Source organism: Pholis gunnellus (assembly GCF_910591455.1).
Source record: "Pholis gunnellus genome assembly, chromosome: 8".
NCBI lineage: Eukaryota > Metazoa > Chordata > Actinopteri > Perciformes > Pholidae > Pholis > Pholis gunnellus.
Window position 1 is genome coordinate 11,162,529 of NC_136534.1, and position 19,872 is coordinate 11,182,400.

Here is a 19,872-nt window from a genome sequence, read left to right on the forward strand (position 1 = left end):
TGTTGGCTCAGTGTTGTCTTGGCAGACCATTGATTGGTGACCACATGCTGCCAAAAGTGTTTTGTAAAAGTGAGCTGCTTTAGTTGCTTTACACAGAGGGTATAGGCTCACATTCACAAGATGAAACTGAAGTAGGAAAATAAGACATTGGGTCTTAGTTATGGTTGTGTGTCATCTGAAATATTCTTTAAATTCACATCCCTTTAATAGCCTTCAATACGTTTGAATCAGATAAACAGAAATCTTAAAATGTGGTTCTCCAATGAACAGTTTTCTAATTTAATACCATATATATATATATATATATATATATATATATATATATATATATATATTCATAATAGAGGTACAGATGGTGAATATGCATTACAGCCCATGGCTGCATCTGTTTATTAGTAACGTCGGCCATTGATTTCTGACCACATGTTTACTGGAGGCAAAGGTCATGTTTGGCAAATAAAATCATTCAAGTTAAAATCCAACTGCAACAAAATTTACATACGTCAGTCCACAGCTTTATTGTTTCAACCTGTGTCTGAAAGCATTAGTATCTCTTTGCAAAACCTCGAGAGAGAGCTGAGGCTGCAAATCTGTCACATGACAAAACCCTCTCTGCTCCATCAATAGTGGATCAGACCTCAGAGAACCACGAGCACAGCTCACCCACACAGACACACACACATATATATGAGTCTAGTTTGTTCGGTCAAAAGTCCCACAATGCTTTGTGGTCAAGTGACGTGTTTTCTTCTTTTTTTTTACAGTGGTTATAATGAATGGAGATGTTTATTCTGGCCTTACAGCATGTCACTTTAAAATGAACCGACACATCAAAAGTGTCTGACATTAAGGCCAGAAATGTTTCCTTTCCATCAGGACATGACTGCAAGATACAAACAATTTGAAATCTGCAGTGACCTTTACAGTTGTTTACTAAGGGCAGTTGTTTTATGTCTATGTTCACCCAGTCCGGCACACTCACAGGCATGGATTGGTAGCTGGCTGGACGCACACACACTCACACACACACACAGTGCTCGCTGCCTCGGGCTGCTTTTGGTACAACCCAGGGATTGGCATTTAATCTGTCGGTTCTGCAGGGCATTAGCCTACATTTTGGGGTACACGCAGACACACAAATATTGCGAGAGGGGGAGAGGCCGACTGACTGACACTGAGGGGAAATGGACGCACAGACCGAGAGCATGGCAGGGCTGATGTGTTGGCCTCAGTGAGCCCAGAGCTGTGTAGAGAACCAAACCAAGGCCGGGGCTGGCCCGTACACCCCCTTGCTTTCAACATGTCTTCATCTGCGTAGACCGCACTCTACTTTCTGTGCTCGACTACTAAATATGGTGTTTTGTCTCTGGTGTGAGGAGATGGTCTGTTTATGTTATATTTTTTTCAAATGGTTAATTTTGTCTGCTTTCTGTAGTGCTCTGTTTTCCTTTTGTTTGATTTGATTCATTTGTACTGAAACCGCATACCAGCACTTTTACAGCATACGGGTTGTCACAGTGACAAACTGCAGTCCTCTACGTGTCACAGTTCAACAAGCTTACTTCACTTCTGTGTAGATTAAACAGAATGCACAGAGATGAAACAGACTTCATGGTTTTCTACCGTATTCTTCTCTGCCTTGTTCTGTTCTTGTGATGGTTAGGTGAAATCTGTTAAGGCGGTATGTGATTCAGTGTTTGAGTGGGAGTGAGCATTCTTTCACATTGTTGTCCCCAATGCATCCCCGTCAGATCTTTGATTGATTTAATGTAAAGGCCATCAGACCTTGAGCCTCGACTGTGCTCTGTATGTAAAGAAGATATTACAGCAGTAAGTTGCAACCAATGCTGAATCCTTTTCATTCAACAGCGTTGACAACATCTGGAGGTGTTGGCTCTATTAGCTGATCATGATGCAGATCGATGCCTGACAGGACCCTTTACTCTTACTGCAGCATCGGTACCTCCGGCTTTGATCTAACCCACGTTAATGTGAACCTGTTAAAAGGTCTTATCCTTTTAGAATAATGTACCTGCTGTCAGACTAGACTTTGGCACTTTGTCTCTGCTTAACCTTAGACATTCATCCACAACAACAGTCAGACCCAATTTAGTTCGAGGACATTTTCAGCTTGTTTATCAGAAAAGGTGAGAGGCAGAGCTGCATCAGAAGGGATGAATGTAATGTGATGAGAGGCTAATAATGTTTAAATCCCTGTTCCTAACGGACTTGACTCTTATCGACTTCTATCGGCTTTAAAGGACCAGCTATTATCATGTCCGCGTTTCCACAGCAGCTGAAAAGTATTTCATACGGCTGTAGTAATGGAATGCCAAGTCAGAGGTTGTTATGTTATTATCTGGTCACCATTGGGACAGAACGTTTACATGGACATTGTATTTAACAGTAGTAGTACAGTAGCTCCGCTCTGTCTGAGCAACCATTGAAGCTAATCACGGTACAATGGTATAAAAATATAATTTAAAGAAATGTTGTCTGTCCTTATATTTTGCTGTCTGTTTTATCATTCATGAAAAATACAAATAATAACACAGTTTGAGCAAGTCAAATCCAGGCCCTCCACTGTTTGGGATTGTGACCATGTTGGTGTGTTCACATGTTTTTGTGACGGAGTCTTCAGCTGGAAACAACACACACAAGTTTAAAACTACAGAGATCCTATTAGTTAAGCTCAACTGCCCGACTCCACGCTATTTTTAAATATGCCTTGAAGAAATGAACACGCGCTCGCGTTATTGCCTGAAGATGCAGTCAGAAGGTGCCAGTGATGGAGATTATTAGAGGACCAGCACAGGTCCTGGATCTGCTGTGATTGTTTCAGACGGGCTCTGTGTCCAAGCCAAAGTCTGAACATCTCGAGGCTCCTTCGCTTCATATAGTCGGTGATGTTTTCCATGCTACAGCACATTTGTATGTGCATTTTGATGTTAACATACAGAGTTGTGTGTGTGTGTGTGTGTGTTGCTGAATTCCGCTCACAAACAACCTGTCACATCTGCTCTACAAAGAGGGTTTGAATGCAGGTCTCAGCACAGTATGGGGCTCTATGTCGGCAAACATCCTCTCCATACTCGATATTTCTTATTTTGTGACCCTTACCCTCGCTGATTTTTACATAATTAACATGGAGACCTTTGAAGCTGCTGACAGCCTTTTAACAATGTGGTTTTAGGTGATATTAGCTTTTTGGTTTGAACTTATTTAGGGCTTGTTGTTTACATTTAATGTTGAATATTGCAGATATTTATTATTTTAATTAAATGCATGTTTGTCTCTTCTTTTCTGAAGTTTTACATTTATAATTGATAGATGCACTGTGAGGCATCCTAAGCTCTCTTCCCAAATCGAGGCGAGCTTAAGCCTGCAGGAAAACAACCCGATATTCTTCAGTGTCTCGGGATGTGTGCACATGAGTGGTCCCCTAAATAAATGGCTGCATAATCACAGCCTGTCACACAGTTGCTGTCCTGATAAGATCTTCTTTAACAGCAATCACAAACAGCTCCCGCCTTTCATCCGTTCAGACGGTGGGGCTCTTAAGGCCCCCTACTGGGCTCCGGCCTTTTCGCTGATCCCCGATGGTGGATTTAAGCCAAAAGAGGCCAAGTTAATAAAGGATTGAAGATAACGGGGGACCTTTTACCCGTGTGTGTTGCAAGTAACTGGGTTACTATAGTAGAATCCCACGTTAAATTCTGCATTTTGTGAAGGGATCGAGTTTGAGTTTGGTTTTGTAGCTTTGAGAAAAATTCATATCCATATCAAAGGACTCGGCGATCATACGGGACATTTTAACTTCTATAGGAATGTGACTGAGATAAGCGTAAAAAGTAGGAAATTATATATGAGTAGGAAAGTCAGGTCGTCACCTTATGAATTTTACTCAAGTGGCATGTCTTCTTAGTCATTTTTAGAGAGCGAAAAATGTCTTAAATCGTATTCAACAATGAAGTCAATCAGATTAGGATGAAAGCCAAATTGAAGGATCATATATTTTCTACCATGGTGTCTGATACCGCAGTTTTAGATGAAGGCTTTCCTTCAAGAAAGAAGTCTGTATATGATGTAAAATATTATAACGTTTTGTGTGTGTACATTTGTAGTTACCTCACATTGGATTAAGAGTCCTCTTAATGAGCAAACTTAAATGGTGTCTTTCAAAGAATTAAAAAAACATGACGTCTTGCTACTCTGTCCATTTATGCGACTGGTTATTTTTTTGTTCTGTTTTATCTTTTTTTATTGTCATTACGACAGTCTGCGAAATAGTGGCACAATGCACCATGTAATGAATAATAGAGTTTATGTAATATGTATGAGCTGTACTGTTAGAATAACACCTTTCTGCCTTGTATATAAATAATATACATTTGAGACTTGACAGGAAACAACCAGAGAAAGAAGATATGGTACCACAGTGTGTACATCAGCTTACTGTGATATGAGCGGATTATCAGTGTTTAATGTTAACTGTTTTCTCTACTTCTGGCGAATCACTCTCCATGTTGTGTGAGCTTTAAAGGAGTGGATGGGTGCTAAATCCCTCCGTGGGGGGTTTGATGGGCTTGTCACGCGATTCTCACACTTCTCAGGAAACACTGATGTCTTATTATTAGATGAGGATGCCACAGACACTCGAAATTTAACAGCTGGAAAAGGTTGGAAGAGGCTTTACGTTTCAAAATACAGTGAACATAGAATACTTATGCTTCCAGACTTTGCCATTTCTGTGTACCATTTCTCTTTTTGCATAAGACTCGCATCTCTTTAGTGTGTAAAAGGAAAGGCACCTCACCATGACAGTGAAGGGATCAGCAAACTCAACCTCGAGGTGGGTTAGGGGCTAGTTTGTTCCAACAGAGTTGTAGCCGCAGGAATACAGTCCATCCTCCCAGTATAGGGATGAAAGTTGAATCAGTAACGAGCATCCGGAAAGTATTCACAGCGCTTCACTTTTTCCACATTCTGTTATGTTACAGCCTTATTCTAAGATGGATTCAATTCTTCTTTTCCTCAGAACTCTACACACAATACCCCATAATGACAAAGTGAAAAAAGTTTGTTCAAAATGTTTGCAAATCTATTAAAAATAAAGAACGAAAATATAACACGTACATAAGTATTCACTGCCTTTGCTCAATACTTTGTCGAAGCACCTTTTGGCAGCAATTACAGCCTCAAGTTTTTTTGAGTATGATGCTACAAGCCTGGCACACCTATTTCTGGGCAGTTTGTCTCATTCTTCTTTGCAGGACCTCCAAGCATCAGGTTGGATGTGGAGCGTCGGTGCACAGCCATTTTCACATCTCTCCAGAGATGTTCAATCGGGTTCAAGTCTGGGCTCTGGCTGGGCCACTCAAGGACATGCTTAGGGTCGTTGTCCTGTTGGAAGATGAACCTTCGCCCCAGTCTGAGGTCCAGAGCGCTCTGGAGCAGGTTTTCATCAAGAATGTCTCTGTTCATTGCTGCATTCATCTTTCCCTCGAGCCTGACTAGTCTCCCAGTTCCTGCCGCTGAAAAACATCCCCACAGCATGATGCTGCTGCCACCACCATGATGCTGCTGCCACCACCATGCTTCACTGTAGGGATGGGATTGGCCAGTTGATGAGCGGTGTCTGGTTTCCTCCAGACATGACGCTTGGCATTCAGGCCAAAGAGTTCAATATTTGTTTCATCAGACCAGAGAATTATCTTTCTCATGGTCTGAGAGTCCTTCAGGTGCCTTTTGGCAAACTCCAGACGGGCTGTCATGTGTCTTTTAGTGAGGAGTGGCTTCCGTCTGACCACTCTTACCATACAGGCCTGATTGGTGGAGTGCTGCAGAGATGGTTGTCCTTCTGGAAGGTTCTCCTCTCTTCACAGAGCAATGCTGGAGCTCTGTGAGAGTGACCATCAGGTTCTTGGTCACCTCCTTGACTTGGCTGTGAATACTTATGTACATGTGATTGTTTTCGTTTTTTATTTTCACTATGGGGGTATTGTGTGTATAATTTAGAGGGAAAAAATGAATTTAATCCATTTTGGAATAAGGCTGCAACATAACAAAATGTGCATAAAGTGAAGCGCTGTGAATACTTTCCGGATGCACTGTATTATGGGATGGGAAGGATTTTATAGAGAGGCCTTTAACCACCAAATGACTAACAAGGCTACTCAGATATTGATAGCACACTGTCATCACAGTCCGCCCATACAGAACCTTCAGGCTGTTAATTAGAACAGATGTCAATAGTACGATCAAAGCTTCTCTCTCTCTCAGTCAATAAGGCCACGTCGCAAAGATTTGTGTTTCACCAGCAAGATGACTCAAGTCGCAGCAATGCGTTACACCCATGGGCAGCTGGATCGCACCTATTTCCTACGAGGCATCAGGGACTCACTGTATGCGTGTGGTACGATATGTGACGAGGAATTGAAGACAGCGTAAAGGTAAAAGATAAATAGGGAAGCAGCAGGGCAGGAGTGCAAGATAGAGAGACAGTGTCAGCTGTCAGCTATAATAAGAAAACGGTGAAATATGTTGATGGGAGGTCTCTGCAGGATGCTGACAAGACAGTGTTGTTTCTATTTGGCCTAGATATTATATTTTTCCGGGGAGAGGGTTGAACATCAGTGAGTGATGGTGGTTGTAAAGCTCATTATGTTGTTTGATAAATCTACAGTGACCCTTTGGAAAGGTCACGTTGAGGAGACCAGAGGTCCCTTGAAAGGTTTTGGAGGTCATGCTTTCATCAGCGAGTGATGAATCACCTGGCTGTGTCTGTGTGGATGTATATATATACATTAATTTTGATCACAATGCCAGCGAAATGAAGTGATTTCCCTTGATAACCCGCTGCATGTGTGCCCGTGTGAGCGTGTCTGTTTTTGCCTTCAGGCATGTGGGAGGCCAGCTCTCAGCCTCCCAGGACCCTTGGTTTTTGTGCGGGTGTTGGGCGCAGGAAGAGAAATTGAACCAGCTGTCAGTTGATTTATTTTCTAATTGTTAAGTTGTTTCTACCGTCTGCGGTAACCAACCATTGTGTGAGAGTCCTGCTCCATTTCAGCCCCTTGGTAAACCGTGAGAAGATTACAGTTCAGTTTTAATAAGGTCTGGCTTGTCTCTTTACTTGTCAATGCAGTTTGTGCAGAGTCAGTCTTCAAGTGTCTAATTTAAAAAGGATGATCTTGATGCCTTGGCAACGCTGTTCTCAAATTTAGCATCAACAAGGCACACTAGATTTAATTTACAGCTAAAGAGATAATGTGAGTTGGCTGATGTCACGTTGCAGTGGAGGGGAGGAAGGAGGAAGTGAGAAAAGAGATACAAATATGGATGAAATGTAGGCGTAAACGAGATGAGGGCTATTTTGCTCCCAATTAATGAAAGCAGAGGACCCACCAGAGTCATTTCTATTCCAGTTTAATTGAGTTTAGTTATTTCAAGCAGCTAACATATTCCTCATTTGGGAGTAGTTACAGAGGTAGTGAAGGAGCTCGAGTGTAGAGGGAGATGGATGTTATGTTTCAGGGGCTCTGGCTATCTCCTGCAGGTGATTTTTCTCCCAGCAGGTGATGACAGGCTTTCACAAGGTGACACCATTACCTCTCTTTGTCGATCAGCGTCTCCCTCACTTATCTTCTACCCACGTCTGCACCCTCACACTCTGTAGTGGCTCTAGTTTTTCAAACTTTTAACTTGTTTTCTTCCACCCTTTTCCAAAGAGAAACTGTTAAAAGCTGTCGGTTTGTAAACACTCAAGGGTGTCATGTTGCTACACATGCCACACGTGTCATTTTAAAGCAATGAGTTAAAGGCTTTATACATAATTCACTGTAATGTGAATCAGAAGAGGACTGTGAATCTCATTAGAAACTCATTATGACTTGAACAGAGGGAGAGAGAACGATGAGGATTGGGAGATGGCTGAAGTGAGAAACGGAGATCTGAAGCCTTGTTATTTAAATGAGATGTCTGTTTCAACTTTTTCAACGATCAAGGGACGGCTCTATGATGACGAGTGTCTTAAAGCGTTTGATAGACATCCTATATTATTAATAATAAATACACATATAAACATAGTGGGGGGAAAAAGGCAAGAGATACTACCAAATGTATTGCCTATAGTTACATCACTCTGTCAGAACAGGTGAGGATTTGAGTTGCATCTCGAATATTCTTTGAAGAAGTGGAAGTATTGTGAAGATGAAACAATCGGTGGATTCATTGATTTGGTTTTGAGTTGGCCAACAGCTTTTTAATGATCGATTAAGTTGCTTAATCTTGTTTTCTTGGTCCAGCTTCTCAAATGGGAGGATTTACTGCGTTTCAGTTTTAAATCAATTAAATATATCTTTTGAGTTTTGCACTGGTGAGCGGACATAATAATTGACTGATTTTTATAAATATATATATTTTCCATTTTAATAGCATGCGAGCACTGATTCACCTCACCTCATCTTTTCGTGCCGTAATTGAATAAATAAATAACATAAAGAGATACAATGCCGTGTTAGACGAATGTTTAATGAGCAAATTTGGCATTTAATTAACTTGAATTAATTGCATTGGATTGGGGTCCTGTGGTTTGACATTGCGACTGAATGTAGGGAAATGCCAGTGTGAGATGTAGCTGATCTGACAGATGGCATATGGAAAGTACTTCACTGACCCTCTGTTCACCTGTACTCACACACGCACGCACATATTGTATGAGTGAATGAGCAGAAGTGTGTGTGTGTGTGTGTGTGTGTGTGTGTGTGTGTGTGTGTGTGTGTGTGTGTGTGTGTGTGTGTGTGTGTGTGTGTGTGTGTGTGTGTGTGTGTGTGTGTGTGTGTGTGTGTGTGTGTGTGTGTGTGTGTGTGTGTGTGTGTGTGAGTGAGGGACTGACCGACTCAGGTGGCAGGTGTCTGTGTGCGTAACTGCCAGCATACCAGCTGCCGTGTTCCTAACAAGTGTCTTTAGTTACACACGGAGGGATTTGACACTGAACCAAACCCCGTCGCTGTGAAACCTGATCAGCCTGGATCTATTCACCAACGGACAAATAGGCCGGCACTGTGGACTCAAACTTGGGCAAACACACAAATAACTCCAACTCATATTCAGCAGGTACTCATGCACACGCACAGGTTGACCTGCACAGAGTTAAAAGCCTTCAGCGTCTCTTTTTACATGCCTTAATCATTTATTAATATTGCTCAAATGTAAGAGAGGAAACGGCAGTGTTCCCTGGTAAGCTTGTGGCATATTCCCTGTTGAGCTGCGGAGGCTTCTTCAGTTGGTGTTGGCTAAACAAGCGCTGACCTGGAAATGACTCAGCCACTGAGATACTTAATACTAGCTGCAAGTTATAAAAGATGACATTCTCTCCCTCTGAATGTGTGCTCATTCTCCACGCACCTTCAGGGTGACAAGTGACAGCAGACTTATTTGAGAAACTTCACAGCGAGGCATACACACTGATGCAGATGCAAACACTCCTTCAAAAGTCTCTCTCGATGGATGTCACGTCCAGATTCCATGTGTTGAAGTATAGAGACGTGCTTGATATACATTAAGTCATGCAAGATGACAGTACGATGTTTTGACCTTTGCGTGCCTTATGCTCAAACCCTGAGGGGGAATTGAAGCGATGCACACATTGGAAGAGAAAGGAGAGGAGGAGAAAACAGATGACCAACTCTGAGAAAGAGAGAAACTTAAACTTATGGTGAACATAAAGAGGTCATATTCGATGTCAGCTTCATGCATATTCTGTCTTGTTGTATTTAATACTGCTTGAAATAGGACCAATGCGTTTTTAAATGTTGCTGAAGGGACAGAAAATGTAAAATTTTGGGGAAAATATGAATCCCTTATCTGCAGTGTGTGTGTGTGTATATATATATATATATATATATATATATATATATATATATATATATATATATATATATATATATATATATATATATATATATATATATATATATATATATATATATATATATATATATAGGTGTGTGTGTACAAATGTTGATGCTCTTGTCCTCCAAGCACTTCCTTTACGAGAGCTACTTTCTAATTTCACTTGAACAGCAGATGGATGGCGTGCTGCAAACCAGCCAAGAAGCTATTTCACCAAGCAGTATTTAGAGTGACACCAGCCCAAGGCTTACAAGTTGGCTATAGGTACGCATATGAGCAAAGAATGATGGAAGCATGGAAACGTACGCAGCAAGATGCCAACCTCTGTAAGGCATGGGGTGGGTGGGTCGCTGCCTTAATGTACCCGGGGCAGTCCTTAACCTCTGAGGTGCTGTAAACAAACAGACAGCTGGATATGAAAAGCAGGAATATGGCTGTGGGGAACAGGGCCACATGTGGCATATAGGCTGCCTGAATATCACTGTGGTTTAGCAGTGACATGTGATTAAACTGTTGTGCGAGTATGTACGTGTGGGAACCGCGATGCTCTCTCTCTGCGCAATCTAGGCACGTGTTGGGAACTTTGGTATGTAGTGCAATTTACTTTTACTTTATTCACTACTTTGATTAAGAAGGCAACCTAAAGCTTTAGAGCTTCCTTACCAGCTTCAATCTGACTTCCTCGTCTTTGAGGGCTTCACCGATGCAGCCCCAACAATAAGGATGTGCTACTCAACAGTTTTTTATTTGAGCTTATTTAGCAAGGAAGTATTCAATACTGAATATTATAATAGAAATCTGCATTTAGTCATGAATTGTGCGCCTGCCTCTCTTTTATTTAACGTTTAACATATTTTAAACTTGAATAGTGATGGTATAGTCTTTATTAAACCCATTTCTTTCTTGTGATTTAGTACTTTATGGGTTTATTTTTGTTCTCTTCATTCGAATGCATCGGAGCTTAAGTGTTGATCATACTCTCAGACGGACATGAAGAGCTGCAGACTTGCACATGCTTCTGCTCACAAGTTCCTCACGTACCCGCGTAAACACGGTGGTGACCTCCTGACAGCAAGAAGACCTGCTTTGATTGGTTGGATGTTTGAATCTGTGCCTAAATGTGACAAACACTCCGGTCTATTTTGATGTACCATTTAAGTGTGTCATTATTGTGACTTTAGTACTCGGATGTAATAAAAGATGTCGGTGTGTTGTAGACCACAGAACCTGGCTCATCATTGAACATGATCTTTACTGATGGAAAGTGTGAAAAGGAGACATTGAGCGAGATTTAATGAACGCGGTCCAACAAAAGAGGCTGAGGCAGCTCTATTCATCCCAAACGAGAAAAATATTCGCCATCCCTCTAACAAGCCAAATGTGTTTTTGAAAATCAGCTCCTCATTCTGTAAAGCCTTTTATTCTTCCAACAATCCACCATCCTTCCGCTTCCTACTCGTTTCTAATTGTAATGAACCGTGCCTTGAACCTTCATTTTTAATTGGTGTCGACTCAGATGAGAAGAGTGTGAGTGGAGAAAAAAAATCTAAAAAAAAAATCCCTTTTTGTCCATTCCATAAATTAATTTTTACCAAGTAAGGGGTCCTGCATAGCAATTTAATCAGACAGTTGGCTTTGTGCACGCTGCATCTTTGGCTTTTAAAGGAATGCTATTTAGAATAAATAAGGCGCTGTGTTAAATGAGGAGGCCTTTTAGAGGGACTGATGAGCCACTGTGGAGCCACTTCAGGCTGTGTCGGGGAGAAGACATCAGCCGGGGAAATTAAAAGGCTCAATGGATGCTTAGACTTTTTAGCTCTATAATGAGACTTCCCCAACGCACGGAATGCACTCTTATATCTGCAGCCACATGCATGCTCACATAGCATCATTAAGTCGCAGTGCACCAACTCATCCAAACGGAGAAGTGTAAACATGTGTAACGTATATGCAATACACACGCATTGAAGTACAGAGGAATGAACACTGCACTGAAATGCACAAAATGAATTATTGGAAATTTAAGATTTAAATTGAAATATCTTCCAACTTCATTTTGTGTTTTTTAACAATGGAACACAGTATGGCCAATTATTACAAAGAGTGGCTCACAAAATAATATTGGAGTGAAGCTCAACTCCAAACGGTCCGATTTGAGCTTCAATATTGCTTGTAGATGAAAATAGTAAATATTTTAGAAATGATTCTGTGTCCTCAGTGCACTGACCTCACGCATGAATTAACCATAAAAGCACCGCTCAGGATGTCATGTTTTGGTGTTGCGTGGGTCTTTGGTGTCACAGGCCAGTACCAATGTCTCCTGCGAGTGTGTGCTACCATGCTACACTGCGCCACAGCTGGATCTGTGGGGTCAATACATTTACCCACAGCACATACTTCGTTCTATTTGTAGCCTCAGTTTAGTCGGGTCACACTACCTTTCTGCAGATACGTATCCCAGCAATGCTTTTGCTGTCATTCATTGACATAGCTCTATTTAAAAATCCCTGTGCCTCTTGTATGTATTCCAATATGGAAGTTCACACCAGAAGAAACCGTACAAGAAAGATGTTTCTATAACTTGTTGCAAACTTGAGTCTTTTTTTCCTTCTCTACACAACAGAATGCACAATCATCAAAGGCTACTAAAACTATTTACAATTTCAAGAGTTATGGTTGTATACTACCTGCAATTCCTACTTTTTACTTTAATATGATTATTATCTTTGTGTTGGCTGGGAATAAAAAAAACAATGTTGATATGCAAAGATTGTTGATGCATTACAGGTCACAGAGCATGTGCCATTCCACTTTTCCAGACCCGTGCTGGTAATAATTTACGACCTTGAAACCAATCATGATTATTTATGCTTGGACTAATTTTGTGTGAATTCATTCAACCAATAATGTCCTTTCACCTCTGTCATCACAGGAAGGATGTCCCCCTTGTCTCCCCTTCTGGTTCAAAATCATTGTACACATGCACACAAACACACAATACAGTGCACATGCACACGTGCACACTCCTCTTCTAACCCCACAGGCAGAAAAAAATGCATGTATGCCCACTCGCATGCTCATGCCTTTTCCGACTGGATTCACACAGTGGTGAAAGGCCTCATGGGGAGTGGCTTTGGCTCTGAATGGCAAATGCCTGTGTGTGCCCTGTGACCTGACCGCTTTAGCTGCCACACTCACACTCACACACAACTGCCAACTGTCTGTTCCAGACACTAGCCTTTTTAAAAACACTAACCCCCTGGTAGCAACTTCATGGTGAACATTTAGTTCCATATATTTGTGAGTGTGTTTGTTTCCCCATCCTAAAATGTTAACCCAGCAGTTGTCTCTCTATGGCTGCCTCGGGCTGAGAGGTTGCTGCCATAGCATTCTCCCATAGCAGCCTTTCCTATAGAAAGTAGGCCTTTGCATTAGAAATGGGACTCGTGGGACTCTTCCCAGGATTCAGCTCGGGGGTTTTCCTCTGCGTGGTTCAGTCGAGTGCTCATCTCTCATGCAATTCCCTGCACACGTGTGTGTGTGTGTCTGAATGTTTGTATGGGCCTTTGCCAATGCTCCTGTGTTTTTTTTATCATCAGCATTTTCTTCATTACGAACCATTGAAGCGGCGAATACAACTCATTTACAGCAATGCAATATTTATCACACATTCAACTCATTTTTACAAGACAGATGTCGTCCGTTTCACAGTACTGGGCAGGTGTGTGAGGCGTTTTTTTAAAAGGCCGTAATCTGAAAGCCTTGCATTTCCTCTGGCCTGCCTTTACTAGGCCCGTGTTGACAGTTGGGCCGCATCCTGTCTCTGATATACCCAGAGGCCAGGTGAGCAAGCCATAAACTAACCATGTTATAGGTGTATTGATTGGTCAACAGATTGCCTATATCCTGTAAAACACAGCTCTAATGTGAAGGCCTTTATACGCCAGGTTGGTAATAATTGTGGAAAACACATCCCCCCCCCCCCCCCCCTCTATACGGTTGTGTTACCAAGAGGTTGGGTGCATGTTATGGTTGTTGTAACCCAGATTAAACTGGATCTTCCTGCTGCTAAGTCTCTAAAAATGTAGATTGAAAACAGCGTGTCAAGGGAGGCGAGCAGGCCTTCGCAACTTGTCTTAGGTGCTTAGGCTGTTCAAATCTATATCGTCTTTAACATCACTTACCACAACTCACTTTTATAGACCCGCTTTCATGTAATTATCTTGAATTGATTAAATTAGACATCCCGTCTCTTGCATTTTCCCTTTCCTTGCTTTCAGCTGTTATTTCTCTCTTTAATTTCAGTTTTTCTCCCATTCAGTGTCTCTTTATGGGTGTATCAGCTCTTGCTATCCTGTGATACACAAAAGGTGTGTGTGTGTGTGTGTGTGTGTGTGTGTGTGTGTGTGTGTGTGTGTGTGTGTGTGTGTGTGTGTGTGTGTGTGTGTGTGTGTGTGTGTGTGTGTGTGTGTGTGTGTGTGTGTGTGTGTGTGTGTGTGTGTGTGAGAGGTCCCAGGGGATTCTGCAGCTTTACTTCTCAAGCCCCTCTCTCATCCCTCAATCACAATCCTCCTTCACAGCCTCCCGGCTCTCGTCCTCCCCCCTCATTTCCTTTTGAGTCCTGTTGTCATCCTTCCTTTCTCTTTCTCTCTCTCCCCTCTTGGTGATGAAGATGTGCTCTTTGGCAGTTTTTTCTTCTTCTTTCCTTTTACTCATCGCCAGTTGTCACTCCCTTGTTCCTTCCTGACATAATCCACTCTCCCTCCGTATCTTCATTTTTAAAAACAGTCCAATTTTCACATTTTGACTGTTCTTTTGTATGTTCTTATACAGACCTTTTTTTTTTACACAGCTTTGAAGCTGTCCACTGCACATTTACAATGATGTTTTTAAAATATTAATGTTGAAAAAATAAATAAAAATGTGTATGTTACATTTTAAAGCTGTCCTGTGAGAACCACGTATCAAAAAGAAAGACAATAAAAGCCCGGTAAAAAACAACAACAACAACAACGTGGAATAATGTGCACGGTCCTGTGTATATATTATACTTATAAAAACATATTCCAAGGACAAAGAAGTTGACTGCATTTCCATTGGCACCACAGAGAGTTGGACTTGTTTTGCAAAAGAAAAGTAACATTGTATATTTACCATGAAAAGCTTTTTAAAGCTTTAAGAGTTTTAAGGTTTTACTCTCAAAGTATTTGTTACTCTTATCACATTATTTCTCCATTACAGCGCCTGAGACAGGAGGTCATACTGAAAGCCAGTTACTGACGTATGTACTGCGTATTCAGTTAAATAGACATTATGATGAGTTGGCCTCAGTAAGGTGGTTGTTAGACCACAGAACACAGTGTTGGTCTTCACTCTGTAGCTGTATGGTGCCTGAGATCAGATACCTCACTGTACAATAGTTGCACATTGGAAGGTGCCGGTTTAAACTGGCGGCTAACATACAGCTGGATTGACGAGACACCTTTACTGACTCTCCCTCTGCTTCCTCTGTCATGTTCTCCTGCCGTTGATCTCCCCAACCATCAGCTTTTCCCTTCTCTTCCTCCTTTCTTACGCATTTGTAAAGATGTTCCTTTGACCGTTTTCTGTCAATCACTCTCGTGCATGTATCCCTCTCCCCCCCTTCTCTCAGCTATATCTCCTAGAGGCCGCTGGTATAGTACATTAACGGCTTTCATTTAGTTTAGTTTGTCTCCAGTCAGATCACATAGGCCCAGAGTTAGCTGCTGTTTTATTTATACTGTTTGTATTTTGACAGTTGCTTCAGTAAACTTTGCCGGTGCACTTATTCGCAGAGGAGAAGCTGCATTTCTCCATCAGAGTAACAAAGAGTGCTCTCTCCACATCCACTCAGTTTGGGCTCGCAGTCAGTGATGGAGATGTGTCTCCTGCTGTTGGATAACAAAACCCACAGGAAAAATGAATAATTCATTATCAAATAAGTACATCAAAAGTAAGTAAGTCAAAGTATTGCAATTGATTGTAATAGCCATTGTGGAATTAAAATGAGGACAAACCTGAGATTGCATTGTTGTAGAAGTTTGTGGAAGTGGAAGATATGTGAAGAGGATGAGTAAATACATTTGGTCTCTCTCTCTCTCTCACACACACTCTCATTGACACACCAGCTCGCATCTTAATTACTGAGGCTTGATGGGTACTTAACCTTACCCCTTGCTGCTTATGCTAATGCGAGGGTCAGGAGTGTGGTGATTGGCTGGCTTGCTGTCAACTCAGCCAGAAAACTGTCAGGATTGCAGATGAGAGTGTGAGGGAGGAGAGGAGACAGAGGAGCAAGGACAGAGGAAATATGGGCTGGGGAAAAGAGAGAAAGTTGGGATGTAAGGATTAAATCTGTTTAAAAACAACAATTAAATAGATAAATAAATAAATATAAGTGTATATATATATAGTATATAAACACATTTTTCTAACAGGATGGGTCATAAAAATAGGTCCTTATGTTAATCTGCCCACCCAGCCACACAGATATGTATGACTCACTTACACAACCTTTCATCATTACTCTACCAGTACGACCCATGAGCAACATGTTTGTCAAGGAGCATATGGCTAGCTCCGTGTGTGTGTGTGTGTGTGATGAGCTCATCCTCTCCCCCCTATGTGGTTATCTGTATAAGGCTGAGGGTGTTTAGCAGCAGGGAGAGTCATTGAGAGGACACACACACAGACTCACACAGTTCACAGCGGCTAGCATGTTTTGGATGTTTCTCCACCTGACAAAAATGTGTGCTCGCTTGGATGAAGCTCCAGGTCTTTGTGCCTCACATTTTGTCCTGGTTTCAAGAAAACATGAAAATACATAATGTTTTAGAAGAAATTCCAATTAAACCTCGTTTTAAATTAAGAAATGGACCTGTGAACACTGGCACAATTCACCAGGACTAGTGCATCACAGAAATAAACATTAGTTTATATATCGCACCAATTACTATGTTAAAAGAATAATGACAAAGGTTTAAGAAAAAGCCGGCCATATTCCATACCATAGACAGCTTTTCCTGGGGGGGGGGGGGGGTGAAACCTTTGTGGCAGTTGTGAGAACATCAACATCGTGGCTCATTTATAAGATGATGTCACTATATTTCGGTTTGCGGCCATGAATGGCGCTATACGAGATGTAGTAAGGGCCTCTCTTTCACTTCAGGTTTTGTTGAGAGAAAGTTGAAGAGGCCCTTATATAGGTCATGCAATGTGATGCATCTTAATGCCTAGAGTTATTCCAACGTCATGTTTACAGCACAGGGCTTCTTCTCCAAGTCAACCTGATCAATTCAGTTGGACATTTAGTCTGGTCTAATTTGACTGAATCTCTGTGTCCACTCAGCTGTTAAAAACCAGTATGTACAGCACTTCCTCCCTTCCATACATACCACAGAGGTCACGCATGTATACATGGACTAGTGCATGCTTTTGCCATTGCCTCCATGACCATCGGTACGTGTATGTACAGTATGTTCAGAGCATGTGGGTGTTCGGACCCTGTGTGTGTGTGTGTGTGAGATCTCGGGGCTATGGAGAGCACTAACACAGTTGACAGCGGGCCATAGAGATTTAGGGCGAGGTGCCAAGGAAATACATGTGCGCACACACACACGCATCTCGTCCTCTGATCTCGGGGGGCATCTGCTCTGGTCCGGGTCACTGTGCAGTGAGCGCTCGGATCGGCCTCAAAACTATCACCACGGCAACCGCATCGCATAATTCCGTTCCATCTCGTGCCGTCCACAAACCGTGTGCGACGTGATTGGCCTGCTCCCCCCTGGGGCAGCGAGGCGGCGGCTCAGGCGCTGTCTGCTTCCTCGCTGTGTCAGCTCTGGCTCCGAGTCTGTGGGCGGGGAGCGAGTAGCGCATTAAAGGAACGTTTGGCGCATTTTGGCAAGAGACGGTGTGAATTATGCAGACGGATCCCTACTGTGAGTGAGTGTGTGTGTGTGTGTGTATGTGTATGTGTGTGTGTGTGTGTGTGTGTGTGTGTGTGTGTGCGCGCAGTGCTGCCTGCGAGTCCTTCACGAGGAACAGTGTAGGGAATATAAGCTACTCCAGGCGGGCAATATCCCCCCTTTTTTTGTTTTGTTCCTCTGTCTCACTTGACCCAGTCCATTTTTCTCCTCTTTCTGTTTTCAAGATGTTTACACACCAGAAAAGACAGTGGCGCATATATTATTTTTTACTTTTTATAATAAAGTAAAAGGTCAGTAGATGAAACAAGTTTAAATGAACACACACCGTAGAAATTGGCATATCTGAGGATCTCTAGAAGTGTCATTTCCCTGAATGGGCTGTTAAAACAGTTTTGTCTGTGGTGAGGCGTCATCCAACATCTTAAGTGATTTGTTGTTACTTGCTCCACACTTGTATGCGGACGTAGATTGAGAAGCAAAGATGAGAAGAGTCACAAAAATAACCCCGAATAGTACGAGCAGCTCTGAATAATTAAAAAATCCTCTGCCTTCATCTCCCTTCCCTTCATTCCTCCACTCATCTCTGACCAACTTAAGCTTTAATCTATCCCTCCCTTTGTCATTCACATGACAACGTAAGCTGGCTTTGAATTGAGTTGTCTACCTTCACTTTTCTTTCTCTCTCCTCACCCTTCTCTCTCTCTCTCACACACACACACACACACACACACACACACACACACACACACACACACACACACACACACCTCTACCTCCACCACCATCTCTTTGTTTTGCTGAAGAATACAAACATCGTCTGAATTAAAACACAACTGACAGTTTGCATCCAGTTTCGTTGCTCCTCCTCTGTTCTCCTCCCACGATCCCTCCCTCACTTACCCCCCCCCCCCCCCCCCCCCCCCCCCTCCCTCCCTCACTTCCACATCCCTCCCTTCCTCTCTTGCTCCAGCTGTCAGGAGGCTTCATTATTAAAGATTCATGGCGGAGTCTGGGCAGCTCCCAAAAGCTTTTGTCAGACAGACCGAGTGTCTCAAATCTCACAGCCACTAACTGGAGGTGACATAAAGACTCTCATAGATCCACACACAGTCCAACACACACTCCCTCTCATTGTGGTTCGCTTCACTATTTTCCTACTTGTCCAGCCCTATTTAATTCAAATCATCTTGAAAAAGGGATTCTTAGTGCTACTTTTCATTTCTGATAATAAGTCATAGTAAAATACCATATCAGTGATTACTCTCTTGCCAATGGCCTCTTCACGCCGAGCCAAACTGTAACATGAATGTTGTAAACATTACATTATGTTACATAAGTTGACCTGTTGTGACAAGTGTCATCACTTGTATCTGCTGTCTTCTGTCATGTTTTACTGATGTTACTATTGCTTTGGCTGTTTGTTCTTAGTTTATTGGAGCATAGCTGTTGTTCCTCCTTCGTTCTATCTCCTTCAGCTCGATGTCCCTTCAAGAAAAATGTGTCACCAATCAGTAGCCCATCTGTTAAAGTCCTTCTCGGCTCTCAGGCGTTCACACTTACAACACAGCAAAACACTACAAAGTACTTCTAGGGTCTCGTGTGATGGATGATCACATAGTATGACGATGAAAGCCACCACCTACTATTTAAGAAACATTAAGTTGTGAGAAACAATTTATATAAATTCAACAACGGGGTCAGGAGATCAGTAATCTCAATTGTACACATAACTAATGATTTTCATCTTAAAACAAAAGTCAGAAAAAAGTCCTTGCATACCTCTCTGTTTGATATACAGGACATTCCGAACCACATTTGCATCATGGGAATTACCTTGAGTACGTTTCTCTCATGGACATTTCAGGAGGGAATAGCTCGCATACCAACAGGGAGAACCAGACATGGCTCTCTCTGTAGTCGGACACTTTCACAGGGAGGTAACATTGCGTCCCGAGTATTTGCTACTTGATGTGTAACCAGCTGTCCTTGTGCCTCGTGAAACTGTAAACAGTAC

The 19,872-nt window shown here is 42.2% G+C and overlaps 1 protein-coding gene across 1 annotated transcript in view; it reads left to right on the forward strand.

Annotated features, from left to right (window-relative positions):
- cdkal1 (CDK5 regulatory subunit associated protein 1-like 1) overlaps positions 1-19,872 on the forward strand; it is a 205,723-nt gene that overhangs the window by 40,405 nt on the left and 145,446 nt on the right. The gene's annotated exons all lie outside the window — the stretch shown is intronic.